Consider the following 11,138-nt stretch of genomic DNA (forward strand, 5'->3'; position numbering starts at 1 on the left):
AAATTAAATCACCCCCCCCCCCTGATTTATAGCTTCACAGTTTTAACCTATGACGTGGTTAGAATTATCCCATATACAAACAATTTCCACACTTTTAATGCAACAATTTTACCTCGTAGAGTAACGATTACGTCCGTCATTTGCAGAGTGGTTACTTTTCGGTAAGGCTGTACTATGATACATTTTCAGTATATATATATATATATATATATATATATATACCATAGTTCCCCCAACTCACACTATACGGCGGTTCACGCCATAGTTTAGAATGTGATTCGACGATCGCTTTACAGAATTGTTAGATTGAAATGCATTGATTATAATTTAATGAAATCGAGCTCGACCTTCATATTCGTAATACATTCTCACTTTAGTATTTGTACCCCATCATGCTAAATGATCTCTAATCGTATTAAAAAGAAATTACCGTTTGAACCTACCATACTCTTATACCAAGGTCAAACCTGCTCCTATTCTAAAGACATCTTGCTTCCCATGAATTTTCACTAGCGGGCTTTTGCTCAACGACGTATCAATTCATTCAAAAGAAATGTAAGGGCTCGTCATCCCTTTGCGTCGCTGACAAGCCCTTTTATTTCTTTTAACAAATAAATTCAAGAAAATGCCATTCTTAATATGAAAAATTTAATTCTTGATAATTATCAAGAAATATCATTCTTTATGTTATGAATTGTATTGCATGACATGAAGAAATATGAAAATAATGTTAAAATTGTTTGTCATATGAATGTGCCGCTGAAAGCCTTGCAGCTGCGCGAAAGCTCGCGATTAACAATATCATACCTTAGCAATATTGATATTGATCTTAATACCATGGAAGGAAAACCCGTTGAACTTCGGTTGCCGCAGTTTTTCTTTTCTAAATAGAAATGTCTTCATATGTCATTTTCTTACTTCAGTGGATTTGTTCCTTTAATTTGCGAATTATGTGTTGTATTCTGGATTTCATTTAGTAAATGCAATGCGTTACATTGATTTTTTTTCTTCATTTTATGATGTATATAAGATAATAATAATGTGATTATAAAGCGCCAAATCCACTCTGTAGAGTGATCAAGATGGCATTTGATGAAAATCAAATGTAAAAAGGTTGAAATGGGGTTCGTCTAGGTTTGATTTTTTATGCACTTGTGACTGTCATTAAGGTGTGCATTATTAATACAACTTGAGGTAGAATTGCTTATGGATTAAGAATTCAAGTTCAAAACCATCATGTTTATCGTAACGAACTTTCAATAAAATCTGTCAAACGCACTTTTAAAAATAGAGGGGAGGATTCTGTTTTATATTTAATGAAAAGAATACCACACGATCGGAGCTACGAGATATCGATTCTGATTTTCTGACGTAATCAATGTTATTTCCGAATTTAAGCTTCAATCCGCAATTCAATTTACGATGCTATCTCATCCGATGGAATATATTCGGTTTCAGGCGGAGCGTCTGGCATAAAAGAATGTTCACTCTAGAAACATGCATCCAAAAACTTTGTCGAGTTTAAAGATAAAATGATGCATTCTCTAAAGAGAGAGCGGACGCATGAAAAAGTTTAAGGCTATAATAAGGTTGTACGTAAAAAACAACAAAAATTATCACTCCGTAAATTGTTATAACAGAACATTTTCTACAATTTAAAACAACATACCTATTTTAAAGGGGAAATGTACTGCAGGATATTGAAAATATTTAATAGGAAATATATATACATTTCCGAAACTTTAGAAGATGGAATTAAGCAGTAAGATTACAGATTACAGGTGTTCTTGGGACGCTGTCGCTTAACTTTTTTTTCTCCCCCTTTTTTGTGGGGGGGGAGGCGGGACAATGTTTAAAAATAGGAAAGCAAATAATAAAATTCAACAACATTGACATGATTTCTTTGCAGAACAGGGATAAAAATTAGATTATTCAAGACTATCAACATTTTGTATTTTCTTTTGTACTGTATTTGTTACACCAATGTGGAACACAAATGCACGTTAATGAATATAAAGAACTAGATACGAAGTTTGTCTATTCATACAGGTTGCAGTGAGGTTCTCATTTACTTTTTTTTTCTTTTAATGCGATCTTATTTCAGAAAATATCGTTTAATAAGTCACTATCATTTTCAGAACCAAGCAACATCAGTATACTCTGCAAAATTTGGGCATTGGTGTTACTATCTTCGAACGCTTCCCTTTCACGAATCCTGTCTTGAATAACCGCTATGATCCACCATGATGATTGAAAATAAGAAGTCACCTTTCACGCTTTTCACGGGGCATTGTCCTCTTAAGAGGTCATTTGCTTTATTGGGACCCTCAAGTTTCATGTAATAGTCTTGACACATTTTTGTTTAAATAAAACTATACAAAATATATGATTAACATTTATGATGAATTTTTATAGCCATTCGATTTTTATGGGAAACAAAATTATTTGGACGTAATTTGTGATTTCTCTATTCCTGTCAAAATGTTGCTGCATTAATGTTGCGAAGAGTTTAAAGGTAAGACGAATATGTGATCGTTATATTTAGTATATGTCATAGGACTACAAAATACAGCATTCTGATTAAAGAAATTTGACTTTTTGATCAGTTCTGGACTCCAGATGATGCCATTTAAGGTTACTATGGCATTTCGAATTTAATGTGTCTTATCATTTTAAAGGCATACCTTTAAAACACCACCATTTTCTTAAAGATCTGTTTGCACGTGACGAATCAATTTCTGCCAAGTTTTTATCAAAGTGCGCTGACCCCAATGGGTAAAGTGTTTTTAGTTAATAAAATGTACTGGTTCCTCCAGCAATAAGCTATCAATAGGAGGGTTTGGGAGAAACCCCTAACTATCCTTTAAGCCTCGTCGGAAAGAAGCATTACGATACAAACCAATAACTGTCTAAGTACATTCAATTTCAAGTAGCTATCAAGAGGGTAAATGCAAAGCTGGGGGGACCTGGGTAAAACGTAGGGACGGGTTAATGTACAAGGATGGTTTATGGAGACGCAAGATAAAATGGTTCAGAAATGGAATAGATTGTGGTATAGGATGTAAAGATGAAACTCGGGAGCCCACATCCTCCGAATAGATTGGACATAGCGCGATGTGGGTTAGATGGTGCTTAGAAGAAACGAGGAAAGGAACCTGTGATGAGATTTTCTGTTCTCTTTTTTTCCTTCCGTCCATGCTTGTTTGTTGGATGGTGGTGATTCTTTTTTTCGTGTTTGTTAGGACAGCCATGTCTCATGCGATGGAGCCGCGAAATAGGCGAGGTGAACCCTAATAAAACGCCTGAGTTGATATCGGGAGCGGGATGAGGAAAGATGGAGGAGACGAATTGATGGGTAGGAAATGTGAATTTGGAGGATGCTTAATTGAGAGGCAGGTGCGGGATGGTGACTTCACCCCTCACAGACAAACAACGTGTCCTCCAGAACACAGACAACGACCCCCTCATACCGCCATCATTGTATACGTCGTAAATAAAAAAATAATATGAGGCATAATTAAAAAAGGTGAAATGCGAATCAGGGAGGAATAATTCGTCAATAGATATTTGGGAAATGAGTAATGATCGGGGGAGGAACGTCCACTGACGACATACTTTTTGAGGGAATCGAATACGGGAAGTGAATGAACAAAAAAAGAGAGAATAGTGATGGAAACATGGATAAAAGGAAAAAGTAAACAAATAATAGAGAAGCGTGGAAGGAAAAAGAGAGATAACGTGTGTGTGAGAGTGAGGGAGAGAGAGAAGAGAGTCAGAAAGATTCACTGTATAGATAAATGAGTAAAAAGCGAGATAATGTTATCTGACGAGCAAAGGAAAACACTATATACATAAATTAAAGAACTATCGACAGGCCATTCAGCCACGAGCCATTTAACATGGCGTCTAGAGTTTAAAAAATCATAATCTGCCACAATTTAGGCTTATTAATGAATGGAGGAATTTAATACCAGGCACTGAATAGGTTGGCATGCTATAATCCTGTGTGCCATCACGATTTAAACAATACTAGCTACTATGGCTTTCGCCGGCTACTCCAATTCGGCTATTGTTTTATCCAGCTCGATAGCTGGAAACTATTATTGACATTGACAGTGCATTATATTTGTGACAATACAAAACATATTTTTATTGTAATGCATTTTAATGCATTCTAATACGCTTCGGGTGATGCATTTCATACATTAATCTATCACATTCCACTTTCAAACGACGAAGACTACTATTAATGCCAACATGTTATACAATCTATATTATAAGAAACGAAGCGATACAACATATTTACGTTTACAATTTTAACGATTATCCATTCTTATCTATAATTTTAATCCCAAGGTTCATTGTAAATCGTTCATGATAGAAATGAAATTGTGCATGGATGGCCATGGTGTCTGTAATGGCACCCATAGCGAAGCAAATTACAACCTTGAGATGCGTAATGCAGAGATACAGAGGAGTAGAATTCGGAGGGGTCACAGGAAACATACACCCCTGGACATTTCATACCAAAGTAAAGACAAAATGAAGGAATAAGGAGAGAAGGATAATAAAAGAACAGGAATAAGACAACAAAAAAATACGACAACCCAACTTACTATTTTCCTCAATAATCTCCTTACTGTGGCTGTCGGTTTCCTTCTACAAAAATGGGACCTATTCTACTCTAATGCACAGAGATTTGATCTAGGACCATGAAAGCATGTCTTACAATTTAAGTGTTGATAATTCGTTTAACGTCTACCACAAGAAGGCAAGCAGGCGTGTTACGATAAATCAGTTTCGGGCGACTGCTAGAGCGATGGAATGGCTTGGGCGAACATGCTCTGGGTATTAACTAATATCTAAAGAAGATGACGAGTTAGTCGACACTCTTTCTTAGCACATGGGCGCTTGTACACGACAATATATGGCACCATTAATGAGCTTTAGAATTTAAACATTTACTAGCTTCCCACTATAATGATTGGCGCCACAATTGACATGAATGAAATTATGGTGTGAATATGAAAGTTTTCATTCGTTTTCGATCGTGGGAATCGCCACGAATGGACAAAATATATACGGAAAATCACTTATATGAACGTTATTACCAGTTTACTAGACTAGATGATTCGGGCCAGTCTTGCAGATGGGTCATTATCCCTCAGGAAATAAGCTTGATCTGGATCATTTTAATAAATCAAAATAAAGACGGAATTCGTTTACAACTTGTCGTCACTTTGCGAATCGTACACTGCACATGTTGCACGATCTCCAGGCTTGACGGAACTTCCAATAGAAATGTTCTCTTGACTAAAAGAAGACCTAGAAAACAACTCTAGTGTATCACACACCCATTGGTTGAACATGTTGAAAATGGGTGAATTATATATTGCAGCCCAATATTCCCACTTGAAAAGAGTGTAAGCACGCTTGTCTATCCATTCTCATTTCCATCGGGATCATGTTCTTTCCTCTTTCAATTGAATCACCTTGTGTGAAAGTCCTATCCTCACTGGGGTTTTTCTTCTACAAATTTCTCTTTTACCTCAAACCACCCGCCCAATCAGGAGAGTAACCCAAAATACCACTCATCACATTTCCTTGGTATTTCTAGCAAGGCAACAACCATAAGACACTGGTCAGCGTAACAACCACGGCACCTCCATTTGGCGTTTAACATGGTTAAAGGTGACATCTTTCTTGTATTCTTCTACCCAGCGCGTTCTGGCTCTCTACTCTTTCTCCCTAAACCAAGAAAACACCATAAAGTCCCACCAACAATAGGAGCCAATGACTGATTTTGAAACATTATGACCAGTGACCAGTGACTAATCCAAAGTGATCTTAACAAGACATGTGAAATGAACGCCGAAACACTTTGATGCCTACGTTAAGAATACTACCGGGATGGAATAGGGAATTTCTTTACTAATAAAAGTTCATCTATCGTAGTTCTTTATAATGTGACATTTATCTTTTATACGTCACCAATGGGATACCCTGTGGCATAAAATGGCTTCGTAAACGGGTTTATCGTTCCAGACATGACTAAAGTAAGCATCGGGACTGCATCCCTAGAAAGAACAACTCTAATGGCTCCATTTCCGCCAGTTCTTCTTTCACAGTCAAGATTTTCAGAAGATACTATGCAAAACGCTGCAGTCACACCCACGAAACCGATTCCAAACTAACCGATGGCATGTCTTCGGGTATAAAGTAATATAGCTCTGGTCGATATCGAGTCGGCTTCACCGGTGTGGCCGTGGTCAAAGAAATGAATACTAAATCTTCCTGAGCTTGGAGGCTTTTACTTTAATAAGCATGATAAGTGAAAACGATACGCGTGGACACTTGTTTTTTGGAAGACTGGGAGTCCATGTATTCCTATCTCTTCGTATTGTATCGCCTTTTCGACAAAATATGAGATCATAATTCTGCCCTAGGGCTATCAAAACATACCAAAAGTCAAACACGATAAAGAAAGACAGTGTTTTGTTGTAACATCGAGGGACGGAATGTTTTTTTTTTCCTGATAAAACGGCAATTTCAGGAGCTATGTAAGCTATATTTGATATATTTCATTGAAAGTAGTTAAGCATAATGTATGTAGAGAAACCCAGGGTAGAGAAGATGTTGTATATTATGCTTAAATATCCGGACATCAGACCTTCCCTATCCGACAGTATTGTTCTGTTTTGGACCAATGTGAAAACTTTGAAGAACTTTGAACTGGCTGGTTCCACGCTGGTTCGGTCAATCTTTTAAAACAAGTTAAATGTATTTATATTATATTGGATGGCGCAGAATGGAATACCAGAAATATTCCAAGAGTTTGGAAAAATATTCCACGACTCGCAGATAAGTGGATTATTGGCCCTAGCCAGTGAAATATGTCTGGTATTTCATAAAATAACGCCATCTAATATGATCATTATCACCTATCCTACCTCCCCCCAAAAAAATAAAAAGAGAGAGAAAGAGCAATTTGATTGAACAAGTCATAATCACATTGACCATTATCACTTCATAGGATCAATTTAGGTCGTCGACATGCGACTTGCAAGGGGGTAGCTCATTATGACGTCATCAAGCGTGATTGTGCTCTATACTGCGCGTCTCATTGCTTTCATTGTTGTACGCATTGCGGATTTCACGCATTCGCGCATGCGCGCTAAACTGTTGAATATGCTCTCATATTCAATAGAAAATTTTGTACAGGAGCCCTTGGGATATTCGTCGGATTTCTGTCTTTTTAGGGATACTCTCTAATACAGCACGGGCAATCGATCCAGACCAAAATACGTGTTTTAATGCAAGGCTGAAACACTGTAGACTATGAAATATACTCAAAGGGAGTGCGCCAATGTGCACGAGGAAGTTGCTAATATGCTCGAACCTTAATACTCCTAAATGAAATATGTCAAGTAATTCACAATTCTTAGTCGCTATTGATCTTATTTATTGAAAACACTTTCAATCAAGCATTTTTTTTATTAATTCTTTTTTCTTGCTTCTGCCGATAAAATTAACACAATAAATTTTGGCTTGATTCATGCAAATGAGCCTTAAAATTAGCATATATTTTGCATTTCTTATTCTATTCATTTATTTTATTACTCTGTAGAAAAGTGAAAATGAATTATTTGGACATCGGAGGGACTACATAAAATTCACCACTTTACTAAATCATGTAAACCTTTTATCACCGTTGAATGAATTTCTCCTTTTTAACCGGTGAAACTGTAGAAAAAGGATTTTTTTCAAAATATGTGTGATAGTACAGCTTTATGAAATATCGGCACGAATCCCATACATTTCAAAGAAAGAAAGCGTTGACGATACCGAATATTGTCTGGTCTGAATGCACTGATGCTTATATTGTATTTCAGAAATACTAATTATCAGATAATCAAATAGTCAAGAGAAACTCGTATATACTAATAGGACATAGACAAACCTTTGGTCCTATATTCAAACCGCTTAATGGGACGTATAATTTTTTTCCAACACGAAAATCAAGCCGCGTCTGTCAGCGGAGTCATGATTGAAAACAAGAGTGATTGATAGCGCGTGTTAATTATTCGATCATTTCTGCAAAATCGATTTTCATCTCGCAAATCTGCTCGTGATTTCAAGACTTCGTTTCCAAAGGTCACTTCCAATCTTGATTTTTTCGAGAATATATGAAATACCTGGTGTTGTGTGGGCTATTAACCGTGTCTTTATACATTACCAAGTGTTTAAAACAGCTGTTAATGCCTGGTCATCTGTTCAACGAGTAATTAAAGCCGGTTTCAGACCGTTTACCAAATGGAACATACACGCACTCAATCAATCACGCACACTCACAAATTTCTTAACACGCACACTCCACTGACCGGCATATGCACACGTGTTTGGGTTGTTATTGATGCGATGCATGTATAGTCATGGTCAGATGAGTGTTAGGTCGTTAGTTTAACATTTGCTCGTCGGGATTCATAGTCAGATTTTATGAATGGATCTTATTAACTAGGATGGACATCGACGCTAATTGCCAGCTGTTCACAATAACCTGTTTTATTCCATGGTGCTAATACGCAAAGGGAATGGGGACATATGAAAAAAGAAGTCTTCCTTACAGGTTCTCCATTGATACAGGACGTGTACTCAATCCTTATATGATCAAAATAAGCGCGAAGGGAAGAGTAGGGGTGGGGCACCGAACTATTTCGGGTATAGACACACGCGACCAGAAAAAAAAATTGTGGAGGACTTGAATTTTTCCTACTCCACACATACACTGCGCCTTTCCAAAGAGGTAAAATGACAATAGTGTAAAAAGCTTACCTCCTCACACAAACACACACACACAAAGAGGAAAAGAATATAAGCACCATTTTAAGGGTACCCGTTTTCTACTATTGGTCTGATTTTTCATATCCTTGATAAGTTTTACCAAATTTGAGTGCAAACGAAAAAAATGAATGTTTTTTTAAAAGAAAAGTTTGTTCAAATAAAAGTGATAAGAGCTTGTTAACCATTTGATTATTGTAAAGATAACATCTAATTCGCCCATGATTTACAAGGCTTAGAGTTGAAGTTATTTTCCATTTTTTTTTATAGATTAAACGATCGGTTTTGTCAATATTTGTCTCTTGAAATACCGTTCGGTTGACATCCATGAAGAGAATATCTGGAGTAAAATTCAAATGAGTCTGCAATAACATGTATACTGGAATTTTTAATATAGAATAATAAGAAAATTATAATAATAACCATGATTATAATGTAATAGTAATGATTAACTATGATACTAATAATGATAAGAACTATATTTATAAAAATAATAGTAATCATTATCCTTATTATTATATCAATGAAATTTTGCAATAAGCACTATCATTATAATAATAATCATTACATATAGCCATCAAGTTTTCTTTCTTCTGTCAGCCTTTGTATGTCTTGCTAGAGGTCCTTTATTAACCCCCAATTTTTATGATAGTTCCCGTACTAGTTTGCCATGAATTGCAGCTGACCTCTTAAAAGGCTCTCTGGCATCAAGACCCAATTCTGGACTGTATCACAGACTTGCAGTAATGTATATACGAAGATTAAGTGTATATCATGTTTGTATTTATGATGTTTAAAAGAAAGACTTTAATTTGTAAATTTATTTGATCGATTGGTATTTTTGTGTCATTTCTACCAAGCAGGCAGCTTGAAAGTTCTTGTCTTTGGGAGAGGACCTCCAACCGTCAATCCTCTGGTTGCTTCATTAAAAACACCATTACTAGTTATACTAACCAACCGGAGTCGACTGACTAAAAATAACCTAGTGGTGCTGATGTTATAGCAATGTCTAACCAGTTTGTCTCTATCTTCACCAGATAGAGACATTTTTATGTTACAATATGGAATCGATTAGGCATGTAGATCATAAAAGATATCAGTCTAAAATGAATTGTCAGGAAAGCTTACCTTGATAGAGAAATTTGTGGATCGAAATAATTTCCTGCATAAAAGATATTAAATGAAAGATTCTTGCTAGATGAATAGTCAGTAAAAAGGCTGTGTGGACGAATGGCTAACGCATGAAAGACGATGTGATTCAAAATTATATTCCTTGTTGTATTTCTTTGAAAGTGTTCCGTATACCTCCAGGGTTATTCATCTAAGATCGTGCATCATTTTTGCTCCTTTGCTCATCATAGGCACAAAAAAAAGAAACGGAATAAATATGATCCATGAAATACGAAACCAAACAATTATTTCAATTTTTGTGGTTCTGAAACACAAAAGAAGACAACTTGTTACTGGAGAAGTTTGTGTCAGTATCCTTGTTACTTCTGAGGGATTATGGAGCCTATAACCTATATACTTTATTCTTCCCATTACAAGGCATTGACGAATCAACTACTCACTCAATTCTCGTCCTTTCCTAACATCTGAAGAGTGGACATTAGGTCATATGTCAGATACGAAATGAGGTAATGATTCGTGATCGTGGTTCATCCCTTGCCATCGTATAACTTTTGGAGACATCCTCATGATTACTCTCGAAGAGACCCTTCATTGGAAATCACTTCACCTCGACATTAAGCCTGGCACGTGGTCCACTGCAGTCGGATAAAGATTGAATTTCACCGGTCCTGGCAGCATTAATAAAGCATTTCGTTCGAAATTCAACCCCAGACTCGATTACAGGTCAGGTAAATCGAATAAACGCCTTCATTCAGAACGCGCAAATATTATCACGACAGACGATCATAATTGTTGCTGAATTTTACGTTAATCGTTAGAGTCCATAGTCCAAAAGAGGGCAAATATTTACATACAATGTACATGCAACGACTTCAAGAAATACATGATAAGATCGCAATGTAAATGTCACAAACAATACTAAACGGTTAGGCTTAGGTTCAGATGACCGGAAACAAACACGTTAAAAGGTCCTATTGCCTTCCAAAGGATACAGTGTAGAAATTTGTCGGAAAATACAACATGTCTTGGTGATGATCTAATTTAGGCACGATATTGCCTATTAGATATCTCGCTCACGCATGTTGTGAATCAGAGTCGCTGTGAGGGGTACGACTTGGCCTTGACAGCACAGGTGGTGGAGGAAAAAAAAACGTCAAAAATAGAATAAA

The 11,138-nt window shown here is 36.4% G+C and overlaps 1 protein-coding gene across 1 annotated transcript in view; it reads right to left on the bottom strand.

The window, feature by feature from the left end:
- The window catches only part of LOC121427650 (probable cation-transporting ATPase 13A3), a 54,448-nt gene extending 44,449 nt beyond the window's left edge, over positions 1-9,999 (bottom strand). The window contains exon 1 of the mRNA XM_041624158.1: positions 9,967-9,999. The gene's annotated coding sequence lies outside the window, so the exon portion shown is untranslated. The remainder of the gene's footprint in view (positions 1-9,966) is intronic.
- Positions 10,000-11,138: the final 1,139 nt, after the last annotated feature.

The sequence above is a fragment of the Lytechinus variegatus genome, chromosome 14 (assembly GCF_018143015.1).
Source record: "Lytechinus variegatus isolate NC3 chromosome 14, Lvar_3.0, whole genome shotgun sequence".
NCBI classification, from domain to species: Eukaryota; Metazoa; Echinodermata; class Echinoidea; order Temnopleuroida; family Toxopneustidae; genus Lytechinus; species Lytechinus variegatus.